Source organism: Diuraphis noxia, unplaced genomic scaffold, assembly GCF_037042655.1.
Source record: "Diuraphis noxia isolate RWA-SAM2 unplaced genomic scaffold, SU_Dnox_SAM2 contig0001, whole genome shotgun sequence".
NCBI classification, from domain to species: Eukaryota; Metazoa; Arthropoda; class Insecta; order Hemiptera; family Aphididae; genus Diuraphis; species Diuraphis noxia.
Window position 1 is genome coordinate 54976692 of NW_028301711.1, and position 23401 is coordinate 55000092.

Sequence of the window (23401 nt, forward strand, 5' to 3'; positions counted from 1 at the left end):
AATAATATATACTTGAACACTACAGTTAAGTAATATATAAATGTCTTAAAAGAATTATATTATAATTTTAACACGAAATTTACATCGGATTTCCCGCCTAAATTTAGATATCATCTATTATTAAGTAGGTACTTGGGAGCTGACTATACCTTAAAAAGATTAAATAATTAAGTGCTTTAATAAATTGTAATCAAGACCAAAAAAATGACATTGCTACAGTTGTTAAATTTGCTTATTCATTTTTTTTCAGTATAAATAATTACAACTTATAAACATACTTACTCTACCTATATAATATTACAAATTAAAATAAAAAATTATTTTGAAGAATTTATGCCTACGGTTTTATTAAAATAAACTAAAAATAAAATAAAAATAGTTAAATATTTTTAAATACCAGTAATATCTACAATCTAACCGATTAAAGTTTAAATGACAAAACATTTTTTATCTATTACTCTACGAGGTAGATGCTGCCATTTATAAACTATTAACGCCATAATTTATAAAATCGTGATTTTTCTTTCGTTAAATATAGTTCAAAATGACCAGAAACGACACTAAAAATGACTTTAATAATATCACAAAACTAAAATAAGTTATTGATATTCATATTTTATTGAACACATTTTTAACTTGAAAAGTAACATCGAAAATGTTAAAAATAAAGACAATAGATAGGTCATCAATTTCAGGAAAATTAAATTAATTACTGTAAGCATCAAAATTTGTTGAGGTTGGATGTTATTTTATTTTTTATATACTATTATAAGATTTAATGCTAGGTATAAGGTGTGAATACCTGGATGTATAAAATATATCAATGGTGCATATATTTTAGGAGTACTTAAACTTATTAAGATTTTAAAATCTGATGATTGGAGTCATGAACTCATTTGTGTTTCAGTGATGAGTTTTTTAATGTCTGTTTTCACATTTTGAAGATGAAGATTTGTTCTTAAAACTAGCTGGTTATCCCCAGTACTGCAGGTTATAGACTCCGTTGGTTTCGATTGAATTAAGTAAATTAATAATAATTGAAAACGAAAAACAATACTGAGCTAAGAAGACAGAATATTTTAACTTCAAATGCTTACGAGAAAAATGTGACTTTGTACTTGGATATTTTTAAATTAAAATAAAAACAATATAAGAGGAACATTAAAAAAAAAATTCAAACTTTTAACACAAAAAATTAAATTTTAACAATTGAAATCAACAAAGATTTACAATTTTATTATTACGAGGATGTCAGTGCACTTATATTATGTTTACTCTCTCTTCTTCACGCGCAACATAGAAAAAACACATTTACACAGAATCATTTTTTTGTCGTCTATGATGGGTGACATAGGAAGCTAGGTACCATGGGCGTAGAATGAGGGGGGACTAGGGGGACTATAGTCCCCCCAATTAGTGGTTCAGTCCCCCTACGTTAGGTTAGTCTTCTTTTATCTAATTCTAATAGTCTATGCTTTTAAAATAACGTAAAATTAAAAATAGTATATACTAATCATATATTTTGTTTAACAAATTTTAAAGATTATTATGTTTTATCTAAAACTGGTAATCAGTGTTCTTCTAAAGTCATGAATGACAATATGACTGAAAAAAAAGAAAAATCTGAGCACTGGAAAATAAATGCTTATTTTACAGTTCTGGATTGCATAACAGTTGGTTTGAAAAAAGGTTTTCAAAAGAAAATTTAGATATTGGAATTGCTGTTGATCATTTTTTTAAATTAAACTATGAGGACAGTCTAATATTTATTGAAAAATATGAGGTGAGTTTTTCAAATTAAACAAATTTGGATATTCAATGTCAAGAAAAAATTTTATTTTTATATTATCTATGTTTTCAGAAAATATTATGTATCAATAAAATGTCTTTAAAATCAGAAATGTTGGTTGCTAAAAATTGTATAAACAAAGAAATTGTTGATTTAAATGACATTTTGCCTACTATAAATTATGATATGTTTCCAAATTTGTACAAATTACTTCAAGCGGCCTTAACAATACCAATAAGTTCCGCATCATGTGAACGATCTTTTTCAGTTATGAAGCGCATAAATACATGGATCAGAAGTACAATGACAAATGATCGGTTTTCAAACCTTTCTATTCTACAAATTGAACGAGACTTAACTTCAGAAATAAAAACTGAAGATATTTTAAATATATTCAGTACAAATAAACGTAGAATTGACTTACATTTATCATAAGAGTAGGTACATTAAAATAAAATGTTTTTTATTTGAAAGCTTGGTAAATTGTATTAATCTACGTTTATTTATATTAAGAATATTAATATAATATAATGTAATAATAAAATAAAACTTTCAAAATTGTTTTGTTTCTCTTTTTAATGTAGGTACTCACTTCAGAGTCATAATTCAATAAACATGCATTGCATATTTATTGATTGACTATGTACATTTTAACTTTTTATATAAGTATATAACTGTAATGACTATTTATATTGTAATTCAATACATTCAATTTTAACATAGTTTAATAAAAAATAGTCAAGGACTTAAGTCCCCCTTGTTAATTAGGGTATGCTACGCCCATGCTAGGTACCTATAGTACCTAAACGCCTATAAATACATATTATTGAAAAGAAACTAAAAATCCCTCGCTTTATATTTTTACGACATTCCACGGGGGTGAATAAAATATTAAAAGCAACAGCTGTTGTTGGACCAAATAAACAATAAATCAATAATTTCAATAGTCAATACTATAAAATCGACTATGTACCTACAGGTAATCATAATGTAATAATATGAACATTTTCTCAGTTGTTATATTTATTTTAGCAATGTAATAAGTTATGTTGCTATGATTTTCATAGTTCCAATTCAACTCGTTATCTACAAATTGTGTTTGGTGAGTTTGCAGATTACACGCCTACCAGTATCGTAATAAAAAAATTTAAAAAAGTAATTATAATTCGTAATCTTACATATGAAACATATTATTATAGTTGTGTACAAACATGTCATATTGAATTGTACGCTGTGCAGATGTCAGCTGCAGTATAGGGTTGCCCTTGATGATTGAAAAGGGCATCGCAAGCAGCCCTACACTTAGTTTTGGTACCTTTTTTTAATATAAATTTGTCTGTGCGTGCGGCTGTATAGAAGTTTGTAAACTGGACGCGTGTTACACACTAACCGCATATGAACAGACTAATATATTATTATTATATTACACACGCGAATATTTCGACGATCGTGTGTTGTATAATATGTAATATCACAAACAAAAAAAAAATTGGCAGGATGTGTGAAAAGATTTCGTTAGATTCGTCTCGTCGAAGGAATCACATGAATGCTATATCATAATAATATTTATATTTCGTATATCCCAACGACGGGTGTGTGTGAATGTGTGTTTGCTGTCTATATGACGTTAATATGCGGAATTTCGTAAATATTACCGTATAGTTGCGCGCGATCAAATGCGATGGCTTAATTTTTCTTCTGGCGTTTCATACTTTAACGGTTATAAGTTATTTATATATGTATATTTAGGTAAATTTTTGTTATTCTATGTTTCGCACGCGGATTTTACCACTGTGATTTCATATTTAAATTTTATAATATGATAAATTTCCACATCTGAAAATACGTACGGCCGAGCGTACTGTGCGGCAAACGTTTAACGTATTTTCAGAATTTATAATTTTTTTTTTTATTGATCGTTTACAACTTCGGCAGCAAAGGCCATTAGTTATTTTATTTTTTACATTACGTTTGCTTATATGTTTAATTTGGTTATAAATATTGGTTTGCTTGAGGAAAATGTATTATTTATTATTTTATGGACATCCCAATGCTAAATTATTGAATCGTCGTTTTTGGGGGGCTTAATATAGGCAATTTCAACACAATTTAACTGTAACTTACAAACAAGTTCATAACTGTTTCTAACTACTACTGACATTTTAAACCTTAAAACCATTTTTTAAACATTTTTGAGGCCACCTCAAATCGATTACCGCTATGTACGTTGAGTACCTTTACTATAATAGTTTATGATACCTATTTAATCTTCTAAGCTCATATATTTTCTTTTTTTAAACAATCATGACTCTTGGTTAAGATTATAATTTTGAAAAAGCATAATTTTTGCCCAAGATTTTTTACGAAATTTCGTTATCTGATATATCCAATTTTCGTAATAGCATTGACTTACTAATCTGTGTGAACTTACCTAGGTACTTAAAAAATCTGTTTATACAGGACTTCTTCTTGAGGTTCAAGTTAACAAATATTTAAAACATGTAACACTATCGTCAAGGTTTTAAACGGTTTTCATTATTTTACATCAGATTAGTGATATTTATCCTGTTATATGGAACTCCGAGTTAACGATATAATCGGCTGTAAAATATAATATACAAAACTTATAGGTACTATCGCATATACCTAATACGTATATTATAGAGGTACGACCTAACTAAATGACGACACGACGGTATTATGTTGCAACGACCAACCAGCGTTTAACGAAGTTTTCAGTGGAAACTTATTCAAAATAACGACTCCAACTAATCGATTTTAATACAGGTTTTTTTATTTTGGAACCGCTATATTATACCGTAATTGCGTTTCTATATGCATTTCAGCATCTGAGATAAGTATATAGGTACATATATTTACTATATTTTATGTATAATGTGTGTATATTCATATGTATATAATACGCACATTATATTCTATACCTGTATATATTATATACATGCGCATAATATCATAATATATATATATACCCACATATACACCTATAAACATTTTTTTTTTTACATCGTGACACATAAATCCATATAATGCGGTGCCGTCCTCCATTCGCCATCTCTGGAGATCGTATTAAACATCATCATTATTATTATCCATCGTTATTACGGTACGGGTTTCGGCATAACATTGATGTTGTCAACGTGTGCGTCGTTTGATTTTATTTAATGATCAATAAATGATTATATAGATGATTTACGAGTGCGGACATCGATCGATACCCAAATGTATATTAAGTATATATATGATCCTCGCTGCTGCAGAATACGTATTCCTGTATATAGGTACCTTTACACGTTTTAATGTTTGTTTATAGTGTTATTGTTATTATCATGCTGTGCGACGATCGTCAACCTAAGCCTTATAATAATAGGTATAGCTTGTAATTGAAATGGTATAATTTATATAATAAAAGTGTCACATATTATTATGTATTTTATTGTTATTAGGCATTTATCGTTGTGACACAGTCGATATGATTTCGCATTATACTTATAGGTATAGTCTTATATAAGTATAATACACCTGTAGCTAATATTTATCACAACATAAAAACTTCATGTTTTATCTTTTTTAATCACGGATTTATCTGCGCTTAAGTCAATTTGAAATTTTAAAGGGACATTTTGGTATACGTGAAGTGGTATGTGTTTACTCGTGCGTGAATATAAAATGAATACGTGTGATGTGTGTGGGTGTGGTATAATTTCGTTTGAGTTTGCCGATCAAATTATTTTCTTTGTACAATCAAATAGTTTTTACCCGAAGATGACACACGCTGAGCTGAATATGCGCTGTTGTGTCATACAACGACGCCCAATGAAATGATATTACGGTTATTTAATTTAATTTAGATTTAAAATAAAACAGTTATAAATTGCAGTTATACATATATCTAAACAGGTATAAATGTTTAATTTTTTTTAGAAAAGGCTTTAAAATGTGTTCATAATATTTGAAAAACTTAGGTATATTGGCTAAAGCCTAATAGTATAATAATATAATAATATGATAGTATGCAATTTAGTAGATATCTATAAAGAACAACTTACTATTTTATTCATATTAAAATAGTAAAATTTATGAATTTAAGATAAAAATATATGAAACATCGATTGTATAGGTAATCAATATCGTTTAAGGGGCTCACCCTCCAAAACAATCTCCCCTTCTCTGTGTTCGATAAGTTAAAAATAATAGGAATTTGAGCCAAATTGCCAGGATCGTGTTGGGGGGGGAGTGCCACATAATATCAAGGAGTGCATCGAGCTTGATATTCCGCTCAGGGGCATATTTAGATTTTTTTTTTTTTGGGGGGGGGGGGGGGGTGGGAGGGGCTGTGGTATTTTCTCCAACTGAAATTCCCAATTCAGCCTATATGAGTTATAAAATTTACATCTGATAGGACATAATAAGCGGCCACCCACATAAATAAGCCCCTGATTCCGCTGTTGGTGACTTCTCAACTTATATTAGTGCCCCGGGCGCCAAAAAGCTTAACACAGCCCTGCAAATTGCGATTATGGTCGTTAGCTGAGGAACTTGGGTGACCATTAAGATACGAGTATGTTACTTTATCCAACTCTGTTTTAAACATCATAGGTACCATAAACTAGTCTGCTGCATATTGTCGAGCCATATTATTATAATTGTATATATGTACGATGTGCTGTGCACGTTTTTCTGATAGAAAACCAAAAGGCAACGTTGCTAGGTAGTTTTCGGAAAAATTGAGGGAAAACAGAACGTTAAATAATTGTGCGTGCGTTAAGCGGATGTGCGAAACGTTATTTTTTCTGTTAGTTACACGATGATAATATTATCAAAAGCAATTAATACGTTTAATGTTCACTCGCGCGCTCTGTATATTAGAATAGTTGCATGTTATACTATTTTGTTATTACATATTCGTGAAGCGCGACGTATAATGAATGTACAAGATTTTTCAGACAGCCAGATTAACTGAGATTTTCTCGTTCGACACACTGCGCGAGATTATTGCACTCAATTTGTCGGCGTTATCGTCGCGATCGTTGCCGACTTGCGTAGGTATATAAATGTCGTTCGTAAGATGTAATAGTACTATAGTAGGCGTAGGCGACGAGTGGGCAGTAGTGTTCGTCGACGAGGCTGCGACATAATATTATAATTTATAATATATTATAGTGATCTCGAGTCTCATCGACGTGTATTATTTATTTTATTTTTTTTAAACGCTTCGCCACAGCTTAGTCTAAAAAATCACTATCAATTACATTATTCGTAAGACTAGAAAAATAGCCATGGCCCGTGTAGGAGATGTGATATAAAATATAAACTAAGTAAAATATCATATTTTCAACGTAGGTAATTAATACATGGTGCAAAGGGCAAGGCTATAACAAAAAACCATATTGTTGTAAAAGGTATATATAATATATATAAAAAAAATGAGTTGACTTTGGCAGAAGAATCATACAAAACCATACGTGTTTTCAATCCATGTCTGGAAATTTATACTAAAATTAGTCAAATTGAGTAGAATTTGTGCTATAATCTAGAATATAGGACCTAATATTAATTTGACACAAATTAAACTTATTTAATACAGTACATATTATGTCAAACTGTTCTGTCAATAACAATATAAAATTATATAATATCGGAGATAGATAATATAATTCAACCAGCTTAGTATCCATGATAAGACAATCATAAACACATTCCTATTATAAATAATTAATTAAAATATAAACCATATTTTAACCATGTGGATTTAGCTATACTCAGTTGATTTTTTGATTACATCTGGTGAATTTTTTCAAAGTTACCTGGTATTCGGCAAATTTGACAATTAAAATACATTTTAGCCAAAATACTTTTCGCCTAAAATACATTTTGGGCAAAATATTTGTCGGCTAAAATACTTTTTAGATATTTTTCAATTTTCATAAGCTTATAATATGTGCAATTGATAGATTATTATTTCCTTAAAAATCGAAATCATCATCATCAGTTAATCTTGATCTTCGCTCTTCGACACCCGTACACTGATCATTAAACAAAATAAATGTATTGATAACGACTAAAATAGCTCGATGTTATATCTAACTGTATGATTGATATGATAAGGATAACCGTAGCTCTTTTGGGATTATAATAATAATCGAAAACCTAAAATTGTTAATAAAATTCATTAATATTATTAACGACTTGGCCATTTCGAGTACCATTGTCAACATTTTTAATCATTTATAATAAGCCTTGGGGACTAAATGTTCCATCGTTAAAATCAATATAAGCCAATTCATCAAAAAATTGTATGGATCACATAATAATTTAAATAATTCATAAACGAATAAAAAAAAAAATAATATATCAACAGATGTGAATAAATTGCGATACCAGTAGCGCACTCTTGTAGTGTAATCTTATATATCAGTATTCTCGTTTTGTTCGATAGAGGGCGAGAACGATTCTTTGCAGAGCCGGTGATCGAATAGGAAACAATTTACTAAGTAACGATATATTTATACAATAATATCAATAGATTTATCTAATAATTATACTAATCTTTGCAATTAATTCTCCATTTCCGTTCGTTTTGTGATTATACCACACTCTATACCACTATACCTACCTACTTTTTTAAACGTATTTTAACACTTAAATATTGATTTTTGAAGCTAGCAAAACACGTAAGTAGATTTAATATTACCTAAACAATATAAATATTATTATTTTTTCATTATAAAGTTAAGAACAATTCCCCTGAAAATTTTAATGTGACAAGTTACAGGTCAAAGGTAAGAGATAGAAGAATAGAGTATTTTTGAAACGTATATTACAGTATTAGTTATTACTCATAAGTTCATAACACATCATAAATAAATTCAACGAGACAATTTTTTCTCTTCAAATAATGAGTAAACCTTCAAGAATAATATTATTGTACACGTATCACAAAGTAAATAATAAGAATCCATAAGTATTTAATCTTTAAGATTACACGCATAGGCAACTAAACATTGTGATTTTCGTTCAACTTATACGTTTACAAAACATATAATTTTTATTGAGTTTATGATCTATTTGAGCCACACATGACACACGTATTTTTCAGTTAGATAACCGTTTTGTTGAGTGGCAGTCCATTGAGATGTACATCGGACAGTTTGATAGGATTTACTTCTTGTCTACTGATAGTAAGTTAATATACCTAAATATAAACAATAAAATAATTAGTAAAAAAAATCTATTTTCTCACAAGTTGAGTTGAAATTAACAAAAAATACTATAGATTTAATAATATAGTTAGATACATACATGATGTTTCAATATCTTACATCAAAGTATTTTAAAATCAAAAATAAATCATTTGATTCGTTTACAGATAAATAATAAAATGTATATTTATTAATTATTTCTAAATATTTTGAAAGCATAATGATGGATATCTGGAAATGACCTCCTCGAAATGTTAGACATTACTCATCAGTTCATCAACCTTAAAAGTCTTACACGAATCAACAGGAAAATGTAATACACGGTTACAACCATCAAATTCAAAATCAAAAATAAATTTTATTTATAGTTGTGGATCAGGCAAAGACTACTTCAGTTTAAATAAAAAAAAAAGTGTGAATATTAGATATGTCCAACTTGTGAAAGATAAATTACAATAATAATAATATAATATGCAATTTATTATAAGTTATAACATTAATTTTTATGTTCAATTAAAATTAAATACCTCCTTAAGTAAAATCCCAAGCATAGATTTACCCACCTGTCAATTCGTCTATAAAATGTTTGTCTATACGTGTAATAATAAACGGTGATTTGCTGAAACAAATAATTTTTAATTCCCTGCTATGTTAACAACCAATAAAGCAACAAATGACAATAACAGTTAAAGTTTATGACCATTGTTTTCTTCAATTTCGTATTTTCTAGTGTTAAAATATACGAATATATTAGGTAGGTAAATGTTTAAAGAATGGATTTTGTATTAATAATGATTATACCTAATTTAAATAATGTATGTTAACTATGAATAAAAAATAATTTTAATTTTTTTTTACCTATTTCAAACCTTTACTTTTAGTTTCGACGGTTACAATAATATATTTATTATTATTCAATTCAAATATACATAAAAAAAAAAAAAAAATCTAGAAACATTTAAAGTATCTGGTAAAGGTGTTTCAAAGCAAAATAATATATTGATGTTGGTTAACTAGTTAAGTTGATAGGTATGTCTCGTATTTTTTTGTTTTGCAAAACAAATCCGAAATTTTTAGAATACCTCTGACGGCTCTGACCAATAATTATGAAGCTCAAATTTAAGTTTAATTTTGTTTTTTATGTTTATTTTTATAACAATTGTTTTGTTTCTAACAGTACTTATTTAGAACTCAGTAGTATGTATTTGTATGTTCTGAGCACTTTTTTTACAGGGAGATTTCTACACACGTTCACTGTGTAACACAAAATCTCAACAAGTATAACACATTATAAAACTGTGTACCTATATCGTCTGTTACACAAAAATAATGAAAATTTTTTTTTAGATTTTTGAAAAATCTAAATTTAAATTATCATACGGATATGCAATAGAGTTTAGAAATACTTCAACGTTCGTTAGATTATACAATGGTCGAATATACTACGATATTTTGTTAACGAATTTTTACGATGTTTTTGTAATCCAATTATAATAGATATTGGTTTTAAAAGTAACAATCTGACTACTAAAAGTAACAATTTACAATTACTTTATTACTTACACATGTTGGCTACACAGAGCTGTAATTCTTTAGTGACAAAATTAATTTTCTTTACATTCTAGTAACTAATTAACTATCATTAAACCAAGTTGTGTTTTATGTTTATTTTCGTATCTCTTAAGAATATATTTTTTATAGTAATACGTTTTGATTTTCAATGTCATTTCAAAACATGAACTTACAAAAAACTAGCAATGACATTTCTTCATTAGTTTCTTTAGTACGAAGCAAATCATTCCCAGCATATCCGGAATACATAACATTTACATACAGATTAAAAACGTATGATATATTACCATCAAATATACCTCAAAATAAATATTTATTGGCTGATTGTGGTTTCATATTCAGAGGAGTAAAAGATGTTGTAGAATGTTTTTCCTGCGGATTTGTCTTACACGATTGGAAAAAAGACGATATACCATGGATTGAACACTCGAGACATAATCCGTAATGTATATATGTATTATTATCAATTATATAATTTATATTATTATTTTTTTTATTTTACGTTTCATGATACTAACTCATGTACCTACACTACTTTTTATTACATTTTAAAATAAATATACAATCATTTTTTTTTTTACATACATAAATAAAATACTATGTATAAATATATAATGTGAGTGATGTATAAATATGTTTCATAACACAAGTATATTTAAACTGAAAAATTTATATATATATATATTCAATTTTTTTTCTACCGTCATTAATAAATACATTATTATTTCTTTGATAATTTAGATCTTACTATCTTCCTCTTTGGATCAGACATAAAGCGTGTGCATATTGTTTGTACAACCTCTGATAAATTATGATTGATAAATTATTCTTAAGTTCTTGATGTTTTGCTTGATCGGTTATCGTTACTTTAAGACTACATTCAGCTTCTTTCCATCTATAAAAAAAATATAATTTTTTTTTTTAATCTAACTGTAGGTAATATGATTATTAAAAAAAAAAAAAAAAAGCGAGTAAGTCGTGGATGTCGCTCTGCTGTACAGTAGGTTACTGTAATGGATGGGATTAAATTTGAATGCAATGATAGGTATCATTGTATACGAAAAACGATTCTGAACGGAGATGATTCTAGTCTAGGATATATTATATTTTAATATTGTCATATATTATATTTTGAAATAAATATTTTATTTTTCAATTAAGTCGCATTTTGCATAAGGCATGGTTAATCGATTAGTGTAGTTATCATGTAGTTATCATAATTCATAATACCTTATATTATCATAGATATGAGAATACCTGATTTGAGGATAAATCGTTATCATTACGCAATTTCATAAAAATTTAAAACTCAAACGCTCAAAACATTTTTCCTATAATGACACTTCAAATTCTCTCTATAGCTATTTGAAGCAAAACTTATGGAAAACTTGGTGTTAAATTTTATAACCTTAGATATAAATACAAACAATATTATGAATTTTGAACTACAAAATAATTTGCAAATATTCATGGTTTTGACGAATTTTTGTCAATATTTGAAATTCAAATGCTAATAAAAATTTAATTTGAATTTCCGGTGGACATTTTTTTTGTGATAAAGATTGACAAATTTGTAAGGAATTTGTATTAAATTTTCAAATCTTAGATTTAAAAAGAAAATTTTTTATGAATTTCTAGCTTATAATAATTTACGAATTTTCGTGATTTTTACGTATGTTGTCAAAATTTAAATTTAAATGCTTGTAAAAAAAAAATGTGACTATACATTTCTTGTATTTTTCAACTGCTATTGTAAAAATATTTTAGGAGCCTTGTATTAAATTTTCAAATCTTAGGTATAAAAGGAAAATTTTTTATGAATTTCTAGAATAAAATAATTTACGAATTTTCGTGATATTTACGTATGTTGTCAAAATTAAAATTTGAATGCATGTAAAAAAAAATGTGGCTATATATTTCTTTTATTTTTCAACTGCTATTGCAAAACTATATTATGAGCCTTGTATTAAATTCTCAAATCTTAGAATTAAAAAGAAAAACTTTTATGAATTTCGATCTAAGATAATTTGAAAATTGCCGTAATTTTTACGTATTAAGTCAATATTTGACTTCAAAATTTCAAATACTAATAAAAAAAAATTGTGCCTATGTATTCTAATAATTTTTTAATCACTATAAGAATAACTTATGAGGAACTTTGTATTAAATTTTCAAGTATTTTGATAGGACCAAAAATTTTTATCGACACTTCAAAAAAAAATTTTCAGACAAATTGAAAATTTCAGTCGTCTATTAATATCTCAAAAAAAGTCAAAATATTTTGAAAATTAATAAAATGCCAATCTAAATAACTGATAAAATTTTCAAGTATCTACGACTTATACTTTTTGAATAATAACAAATATTTAAAACCGTTTGAGGATAAATCGTTATCGTAACGCTATTTAGTAAAAATTTAAAATTCAAACGCACTTAAAATTTTTCCTATAGTGATGCTTCGAGTTTTCTCTGTAGCTACTTGAAGGAAAACTTATGGAAAACTTAGTGTTGTATTTTTAATCCTTAGTTATAAACACAAAACATTTTATGATTTTTCATAAAATTTCCATTGTTTTTCGTTTTTATTTGATTTTACTTGTTTTTTATTATTACTACGTATGTTTTGTTTTTTCACCAATTTAACCTCGTTATTCATACTCTCATAATTATAATCGTTCTGAAATAAAAATAAAACTTGGTAACTAAAAATCTAGTAAAAATATATACGCTACACCTATGTATTTACATATTTAACTATAATACCGAACCAACATAGTTCAGTATTATACAAAATAAAATATTGTATTTAATCATCTCCAAAATATAACTAATAAATATAAATTATATAAAAAACATATTATTTTGTACTTACATCACTTTCGATCATCGATTCTTCGTTACTACTATTTAATGAGCTAACAAATGACATTTTTTTATTATTATTATTATTATTTATTCAGATATAACTTGTAGCTAAAATATATTGAGTGGATTTACGTACTGCCTCTAAAAGTGTCTTGCTATTTTGTATTGAGTGTTCAATTTATATTTCAGTTGAAGCACACTGAAACGGAAAGTGTAAAATTATATTGTTTGATAGAGATGGTAAATTATGTGCGACTATATTTTTTTATTATTTGAGACCAATAATAATAGTAATAGTAGTGGGCAACGCCTGCGATAAAAAGAATACTGTAGCACGCCTCCTTGATAGTAGGTAGATATATAATAATAGTATATTATATCACTACTCATATGAATAATTATTTTAATGTACCATACAGAAATATTGTTATTCATGTAAAATTAATATAAAACATAACCTTGACATAAAACATATGTAAAGCAATGTAGTAAACCTCGACATAATTACGTTTAGGATATAATTCATATATATATATATCAAAATATAATGTACATATTTATAGATTCATACATAATAAGTATAAAAAGGGAAATATAGTTACTAGACTACTAAGTCTTGCAATATCATATCTGATAGTGAGTTATAATGATACTGTAATAATTCATACATAAAAGAAATATCGTTAGACTCCATATTACTATAACTTAAGTCATAATTCTGAATAATAAGGTAACCCGTTTACATCTGCCATGATTAGTGAATATGCTGTATCAAAAGTATTTTTATGACTTGACAATTTTTTTTGTTTTTCAATAATATATAAATCAATACAGTGTTACAATTGTTTCAAACGGTGTAAATCGATATGTGATATAGTAATATAATAATATAGTAATATAATTTTCATTAGAATGTAATATAATTGAAGACTGTTTCACATTAACTGAATAAATTAAATTGTCAGTTATTCTTACACGTTTACATCGAGTTTGCAGATTATCGATAATTGCATTGTAATTATTTTCACACATTAATGTAAGCCATTGTTCTAGAACAAGGTTTAAAATCTTTTTAGTTATTTTACATTCTAATAATATAACGATTGAAATCTTTTTGCTAACAAGCAATCCAATTGTTACACTTTTTTTGCCATACGGTCGAATTTCGAATACTGACTTTGAAACAACCGGCGAAATCATATTATTGTAGCTAGCGGTCTTTAAATTCTTAACGATTTTTTTTTTTTTTCATTCTGATGAATTACGTTTGTTAAAGTAGTGTTATAATTGTTAGAGTGTTTATCATAATATTGCTAAAATATATAACAACATTTTATCCTAAAATTATTTAAAAATAAAAAAAATGCAAAAAAGTAAATACGTGACCTAATTGATAAGTGTGGAAGGGGGAGAAAGATTATTAATTATTAATGATTATATACTTACATTAATTTGCATCAAACCTGAAATTTTATTCAAAATATTTTTGTGTAACAGACGATACAGGTACACAGTTTTATAATGTGTTATACTTGTTGAGATTTTGTGTTACACAGTGAACGTGTGTAGAAATCTCTTTGTAAAAAAGGTGCTCAGAGCATACATTAGGGTTTTTGAGAATTTGTGTTACACGGTGGAACATGTAGAAATGCCCGCTGTAAAAAAGGTGCTCAGAACATACAAATAGATACTACTGAACTCAACAACTATTCGTTGCTTAGTATAATATATTGTTTATAACAAGGCCTAATTCTACAAATGTAGTATTATAAAATGTGTCGTATCCTCATATTTTTCTGTATTTATATACAAATAGTATTGTCCAATCCACATTCGTTAGATAGAAATGTTGATAAACCAGTAGATAAATCAATGAACGTATTGAGGAATCCAAATTTGTATCCTTATGTATACGTTGACGAACAATCAGTATGTAGTATAAATGACATTTTTATTTTATTATTTAAGCCATTAGGTAGTATACCAACTATGTAACCAGACTTTCACCCAGGAATAATAAACGTTTATAAAATCTAGTGCTACGTCACTGTATATTTGTTTTAGTGTAACTATCTCTATTTACTCATTTTGTGAACTATTTCCACGGAGATGGACAAATCATTAACTTCGGATTGAATATAGCACTCTTAATTTTTTCGAATGGGGTCAAAGCTATTATTTATTCTCTAAAAAATGTTCATAATCGGTCAAGTAATTTTTAATTTATAAGCTACAAACACTGTGACTTCCTTTTTATCAGTTTTTACGGTCTTCAAAGTACTTATTTTGACTCGCCTGTAGGTTACTTGCCTCTATCCAACTCTATCCGTACTGTCCACTAAAATGAATCCCCTATGTGAATTTGGTTAGATCACTGTGGATTCTATTTATCCAGCGTTGTCTAGGGCAACTACTTATAGGCCTTTTCCCGTTTATATTTCCTTCCAGAGCTATCTTTGAAATTTAATTTGATTTCCATGTAGGTACCTATGGATTTCACAATCAATCTCTTAATTCATGACTCATTGAGTATGCATTAATGTTGGGATTTTGATAAATTTGTTGCACTTATTTATTGGTTCTACTTTGTGTAGGTACTCTTTATAATCTATTAGAAGTCCTAATCTAGATGCTGTTCGAGAAAATTAAAAAAAAGTTGAACGTAATTCTATAGTAACTTTTTATGAGCGTCCGAAGTTCAAATTTTCTCGATTTCTTATTTTGTTGTAATTCTAAAACGAATAACATAAATCAGTGGTTCTCAAGTCTCAACTACCTACACTGCAGTTTGAAACTGATGGTGTACCACTTAACCAAATAATGTTTTTATTTTGCTCATCAAAAACGTAATCATTAATTTTCATATTTCATGTAGGTATGGAAACTATTTCTCTAAGAATTACAACATTTTTGATAGTTTCGGAGTTACGTTTATATGCACAATTTACGGAAAATTAAATATTCACAATAATTGTTATTGATATCAGATGAAGCAAGTAATATTTAATGCGAAAAATGATCCATTCCAGTTTTCTTCATAAAGCGAGATTTTCTTAGCGTACCGCATGTATGAGCTTTCCACGTACCACAGGTTGAGAAACGCTGACATAGATAAGTACTTGAAATTTACACTATATGTTTATTTTATAATTTCCAAAATATTTTGATTCGTTTTGAGCTGTTTTTTTTTTTTATTCAATAAAATGTTAATGGTTGGGTCAAAAAGCTTAAAAATGTAATTAAATCCTCATGATATATTGGTACAATAGCAATAAAAAATAATTAAAAATTCATAAGCACGATTATTTTTTTAAGCGTCAGATTCAACGGCATTTATTAAATTGAAAATTTGTTAATAGTTTCGTATTTAAAAATGTATAACATGTTCAATTTAAATAGCAAAGGATTGAAAATTTAAAAATAAGGTCCCTTATAAGTAGTTTATTCTGTAACCAAAAATCTATTTAAACACAGTTTTTTTATAGTTATTTTAAGTTAAAGTTTGGACGGAATTCCATATTAAAACCAAAGATAACTCTATCTAAGATTCTATTATTTTTGTTACAATAATTTTTTATAACATTTTTTTTCGTAGGTATTTTGAACTTTTAGAATAGGTTAATTTAAATTTTATACACCTATATGCCCAGTAGTAAAATAAAATACTTAAATCAGTTTAATTTATTATATCATAAAATAAACTAATTAGTAATATTGTAGGCAGCTAGAGGTACAATGATCTTATAATATTATTGAATTAAAATTTAACACATCCATTATAGTAACTCTCTAGACACCTAATGTACAGCAGAGGATTACCCACTTAATCACTTTTGTTTTTGATAAAAACTTAAGAGGAATCATTAATCAGGATTTCTAATTTTAGCTACAATAAGAAAAATATTTATTAATTTCTAACTGAAAAATATTTGGAAATTGTTGAGATTTTTATAAACTTTAATTATAAAGCATAATATAATTAATATACAAAATAATCGAGCCAATTTATCATTAATGTTTTTGAGAATTCATTAGAAAATCTTATAAGGAAAGACGCATTAAATTGTCAAGCTTTTTTTTTGTGTGAAAAAGTTCTTTTCCAGAATAATTTAAAAAAAAATTAACTAAATTTAAAAAATCTATAAATAGCTAAAAAAAGCTAATATATAAATATTTGGAGATACTTTCAAGTTTCAAGTATTTTCAGTTAATAGTTTTTGAGTTATATAATTTATTATATATTTGAGAGTAAAAATAAAATCAATTTTTTTTAAATTGGTTTTACGTCAAAATAAACAGCTTTTCCGCCTTTCTTTTTTGTTTTTCAAGACACTTTCAAAAACTGCTGTGAATTTGTCTACTAACTAGATTCAGTTTTCTATCAGAAAAGATACTGATATCAAGAATTGATACATATTTTTTACTATCTTAAATGTTGGTGACTGTCAAAAAAAACACACATCATTATAAAACCAATACATTCATCCTCTTTGCTTAAATTTAAAAGAATTATAATTAGGGGCATTCTGGCTCCAAAATTCTTACCGGGTAAACCAACATCTTCAGGTCACTTTTCAAAAATCGTTTTACGTACATCATAATTAATTTTTTTTTTTTGGAATATTTTTATAAAATTGTTTTTGCTCAATCGACGTAGGTACAAAAAACACTGATCAGTGTTCATACACCACTATATATATATATATAAATTTACATTTTACGCTGTACCCCAGTGTACCCTTTAACATTTTTATATTTTTTTAGTGAATAATGTTTTTGCCACCAATCTTTTTGAAATGTTGTTATTATTTTTGTTTGTTTTTAGCTGTAAATAATCTGCAAACTAAATGGTGTAATGTTTAAAGCATAATGTTTCAAATATCAATCACTCATAGAGTATTACCTACTCTATGCCTCTATTGGCTCCACTGTAACGATTATCAGAAAACACATATAATATTTATAAGATATTGTAAATAATTACAGAATTAAGAATAGTCAATATTTAAAAGTTTTGTGGGAAATGATATTTTTTAGACATGTTGTATGATCGTTCAGTTTTTAGGAGTACTTAATCTAGAACAATTCATTTACCGTTTACTCATAACAGCATTGGATGTTTCATGAAAGATAAAAAAATAAATATAATTATAATAAAAACTATTTCATTTTCTGTAGCCAATAACAAACCTGTAAGTCTGTAAAAAAAATATTCAATTTTCATCAATCGATACAAAATTCATTTGTGAGCAAACATTTAGGGTTAAATTCTATGACTTTAAATCATAATAATCAAAGATGGTATAAATTTTGTATATTGTATTAGTGAAAGTATTTTTTTAATCGGTTTAATAGTTACCTACAGAGATTACTAACTATAAAAACTAGTTTCTTACTCTCTATACAATATGGTACCTTTAGCTAAAGATATAGTTTATAATATGCAATACAATGTGATTTAAAATATGATGAATAATAATAAATAATGGCATTTTATGTAGTACAAAATATGATAATATAATAACATACATATATATTTTATTTACAGAATCATCCCCAAAAATCGGTATTAAAGACCATACGCTGGGATAATTTACATTCCTCAGATAAAAGTATTTTTTCTTTTGAAAACAATGACTATTGTGTAATATCAAAAACTGTGATCTTTGGATTTCTGGGTTTTACCAGCTTACTAATTATTTTAGTAATTGGACATGTCATTAAAAATTGCATTAGAAAAAGACAAGGTTATGATAATATATCTAAATGTCAAGGAAGCATTGATGGATGCGATCCAAATCAATGTGCCATTTGTCAAAACGTTAATTATTAATTTTTAATTTTTATGTAAATAAACATATTAAAGCTTGATACATGAATATAATTTTTCCTAGTTAAAATATATTTGTAAACAGATTTATACTAAATTCAGATTATTAATAAGTAATAATTATTATTGGATTGTTTGACACAATATTTTTAAGATAAATTAATTTTTTGATGAAAACATTTTCAGACATTATTACATTACTGATTTATATTAATTCTAAACCTTTCTACAGGATCAATTATTTTTGTGTAATTTGTTGATGTACAATGTACATACATTAAATCTAGAACATATTATTTTAACTGTACATACATATAATAAATTTATGATAATTATTATTCAAGAACATTAATATGGGTAAGCCTGTTCAATACTTTAAGAATACACTTCTTGCATTCATGTGTAACGGTGTTATATAAAACACTTAAGTCACATCAGCACATCTCGGTTCACTGGTCTAACCTATCTTAATATATTAGTTGTTAAGAACTATTCTCTACTATATTAAATAATATTATATTGATGATGGTTGTCTACACAATATTTGACAATTTGACATAATGGTTCAATATAAAAATGTAAAGATTGTTGATTTTAATGAAGTTTACTCATCATCGGCTAGAGCATATTATATTTAATATTTTGAGTAAATTTTAATATACTTAATATTATGAGCAATTCGAAAATTGATAACATTTAAAATTATAATTCCCTGTCAAGAATTTTCTAAATTTGAAAAATTACTATGACTGATGTAAAGTAATCTTGTTTATGTATTTGAACATCTTTAAATTTTTTAAATCAGGGCTCAGGAAGAAATTAGATTATCAATGTCAAGCGTATATCATGTTCATAAACTGATTTTGAATATTTGTATGTACCTGATTAATAGATTATGACCTGTGTTGAATTGAATGTTTTGATTAACCTAAATATTATCATTTAATTGATGCAAAAAAAAAAAAATTGTAAAATGTAGATTAAATGACTAAAATTTATCACAAATTCATTAAACCACGAACACTCATCAAAATATATGCAAAGTATAAATAGCTCATAGATTATATGTAAGAAATAATTAAATTGATTTGAAGACTCATTGAATGTGCAAATTGTCAGGAAGATGACAATTGAGAACTTTTAAGACAGACTATTGATGACCTCAATATACTTTTTTAAGAAAACTGGGCAAGTCGATGAAAATTAATAACTCAAATTAAGTGAAGTTAACAGAACACAAGATCTATAAATTAGAATTTAATAGTTAACAGATCATAAATTTAATTCAATTGGTAAACATGGAATAACTTAACTCAGTTCATTAAAATTAGTATTTGATTAACTTCATAATATGATTATTGAGTATTTAAACTATACACAATACACATTTCAATTTATAATTTAATAAATATTAATTTGTTCTGAAACATCAGTCAAAATCTAATAAAAAAAAAATATTGGTTATATATCATAAGCTTCCTCACAAATAATATTAATTTATTTTGTTTATTAGGTACTTATTTTTATTTTCTAGTTTTATAACAATTTCAAAAGAAAATGCAAATTTTATCAACTTTTATAAACATTATTCGTAGGCATTCAAAAAAAAAAGTTAAATAAAATATACAGTTTCTAAAGTTGTTTGATTATATTAAAACATAGTCAGACACCTATTGTATAGAGGTACCCACTAACTCACTTTTTTAATGTCTTAACATAACTAATATAATAAACCAAACCAATATTCAGTCAGGACAAATAAGTTATAATTTAAAATTGAGTTAAGTTGAGTTAATAAAAAACATTTAAACAAATTTAAAAACACACAGATCAAATTGATTTAATAATAGGTCTAATTCTTTCATTGCTGAAAATTATATAACTTTTAAACTATATCTGATTTAGTAGAATTATTATTATATTCTTATTCGATAGACAATAGTTGGATAGTTGATATAAACATTATTTAATTACAATATTTTGTGGCTTTTTGTTTTTTTTTTTATCTAGTCTTGTTCATTGAAACCTTAAATGCCTTCCTTAACAATGCATGCTGTGCACTTATCGTAACTCCTAAAATTTGTCAAAATCGTGATATTGTATGTTCTTCGTTATAATTGCCAGTGTAAATCCAATTCATTAGCACTCTAAAAATCAATATTTTCTAACATTAAAAATTAAAACTAATAGCAAATTTAGTCCTTGATAATAGAATATTACCTCAAGTTCTCCGATGGTTTTTCAGCTATAATTCCTTTTCAAATGTGATCAACAAACAGTACATTGTGCAACAACTACTACATAGTTATATCTAACAGGAGAAACTTTTGCACTTTTGAATGACAAACAACATGGTAAACTATAGTGTGTTTCCAAAAATGTTCAGCTATAATGGAAGTACAATTAGATTTTGACAAAATATAATACAATCTAAAATAAACAATCAACATAATATATGTATGTATAATCATATAAATTATAAATATTACTTCAAATTAAAAAATTTAAATTTAAAAACCAGGAGTTTTGCATTCATTTTTTTTTTTGACAATCATTTTATTGTTTATTCTTGTGATTGAATTGTTTTCCATTCATCCACGATCCCAGAAAAAGTGAAAACAAACTTTTTTGATGGCATTTCAGACTTGTTGCTACACTATCAGACTATCGATACTACTTAAATAATTTTCTGTAAATTCATAAATATCAATTATATTATGATCATATTTTAATTTATTATTCTTAACCAACATTTTATATGGATAATACGTAAATTATTATCTGTTAATTAGTAGGTATTTATTATATCCATAGATATTTTTTATATCTGATTCTACTTACTTGATTCATCTAGGACTTGACGTTCACAATGCATATTTATTCCTGGAAAAGATTTTGAAATAGAAGAAAATTCGAGTTTTTCTTTGATAGAATATCTTCCTTCAAAAACTATTGTGTAGGTTAGGTGTATATAGCACGGATATAGATTATAGATACAAATCACAAATGATACAATGGTTGCACAACGGCGTGTGGAATGGAATGGAATGGATCACATTATCACAATTCACAGTACTGAGCGGTGGTGCGGTGCCGAATGTTTTTATCAAATCTGATAAAAAGTCGCATACAAGCGCTCTCTACAACCATTATCATAGCTGAACGCTGAACTCTTATACCATGTTACCATACTAATAATAATAATTACGCAATAAATTAACAAATATAATTCATATAATTTATTTTAAAATATGATTATTATTACATGGAATCTTATAAAAGCAAGGGACTTTTAAATATTTATGTTATAAATTAAATACAGTGGCGGACTGGGAGAAAAAAACAGCCCGGGAAAATCATAATTTTAAAGGCCTTCAGTGTACTAACGGCCCTATTTATATATATTATGTAAAAACAATTTTGCTTTAAAATTAATTGATATATAACAAAATAAAATAACTATTGTAAATTTAAAATTTGTTAGTTAGAGTATATCTCAAGTAAATGTTATGTATATCATTTAAACTCCAATCAATTTGATTTTAATAAGATAGTTTATTATTTAAGAAATCACTTTTAGTTTTTACATATTATTAATAATATCATGATCATCAATACTAAATAAAACATTTTTTTCGACTGCCATCATCATAAATGCGTCCAATTTATCTTCATTTATCTTCACCCATTGAATTTCTCAGACGAGTTTTAATTATTTTTAATAGAAAAAATTATCTTTCGCATGCTACCTGTATTAATAATTTGAATACAAATTTAGTTAGATAGGTATTTAAAATAAAATACATACACATTTTTTGTACATTCTAACTGTATACTTACTCGAGTACACGGCAATGTCAATAATGGTCAAGCAATACCACACAATTCTTGCAAGATTTACATTCTAATTTAATAACAGTGTTATTTTTACATTATTTTCTTCAATTTAATTTTCACCTTCACTTTCATTTAATTGCATATCAAATGATTCTGGTAATGATTTTTTTAATCCATTCCAATTTTTAATAAAGCTATGCAATTCCAGTCTTAGTTGATCATAACTTATATCAGAATTAAATTTACATAAAACTTCATACAATTTTTATAAAGCATTCGGTGGTAAAT

The 23401-nt window shown here is 26.4% G+C and overlaps 2 long non-coding RNA genes across 2 annotated transcripts; both read right to left on the minus strand.

Annotated features, from left to right (window-relative positions):
- Positions 1-8610: 8610 nt before the first annotated feature.
- On the minus strand, positions 8611-13670 carry LOC149060933 (uncharacterized). Its single transcript, XR_016189548.1, has 3 exons — positions 13454-13670; positions 11330-11476; positions 8611-9002 (listed from the first exon to the last, which is right to left on the minus strand). It is a non-coding gene; the product is annotated as an uncharacterized LOC149060933 (long non-coding RNA).
- Positions 13671-21132: 7462 nt separating this feature from the next.
- Positions 21133-22291, minus strand: LOC149060934 (uncharacterized). Its single transcript, XR_016189873.1, has 3 exons — positions 22118-22291; positions 21497-21965; positions 21133-21423 (listed from the first exon to the last, which is right to left on the minus strand). It is a non-coding gene; the product is annotated as an uncharacterized LOC149060934 (long non-coding RNA).
- Positions 22292-23401: the final 1110 nt, after the last annotated feature.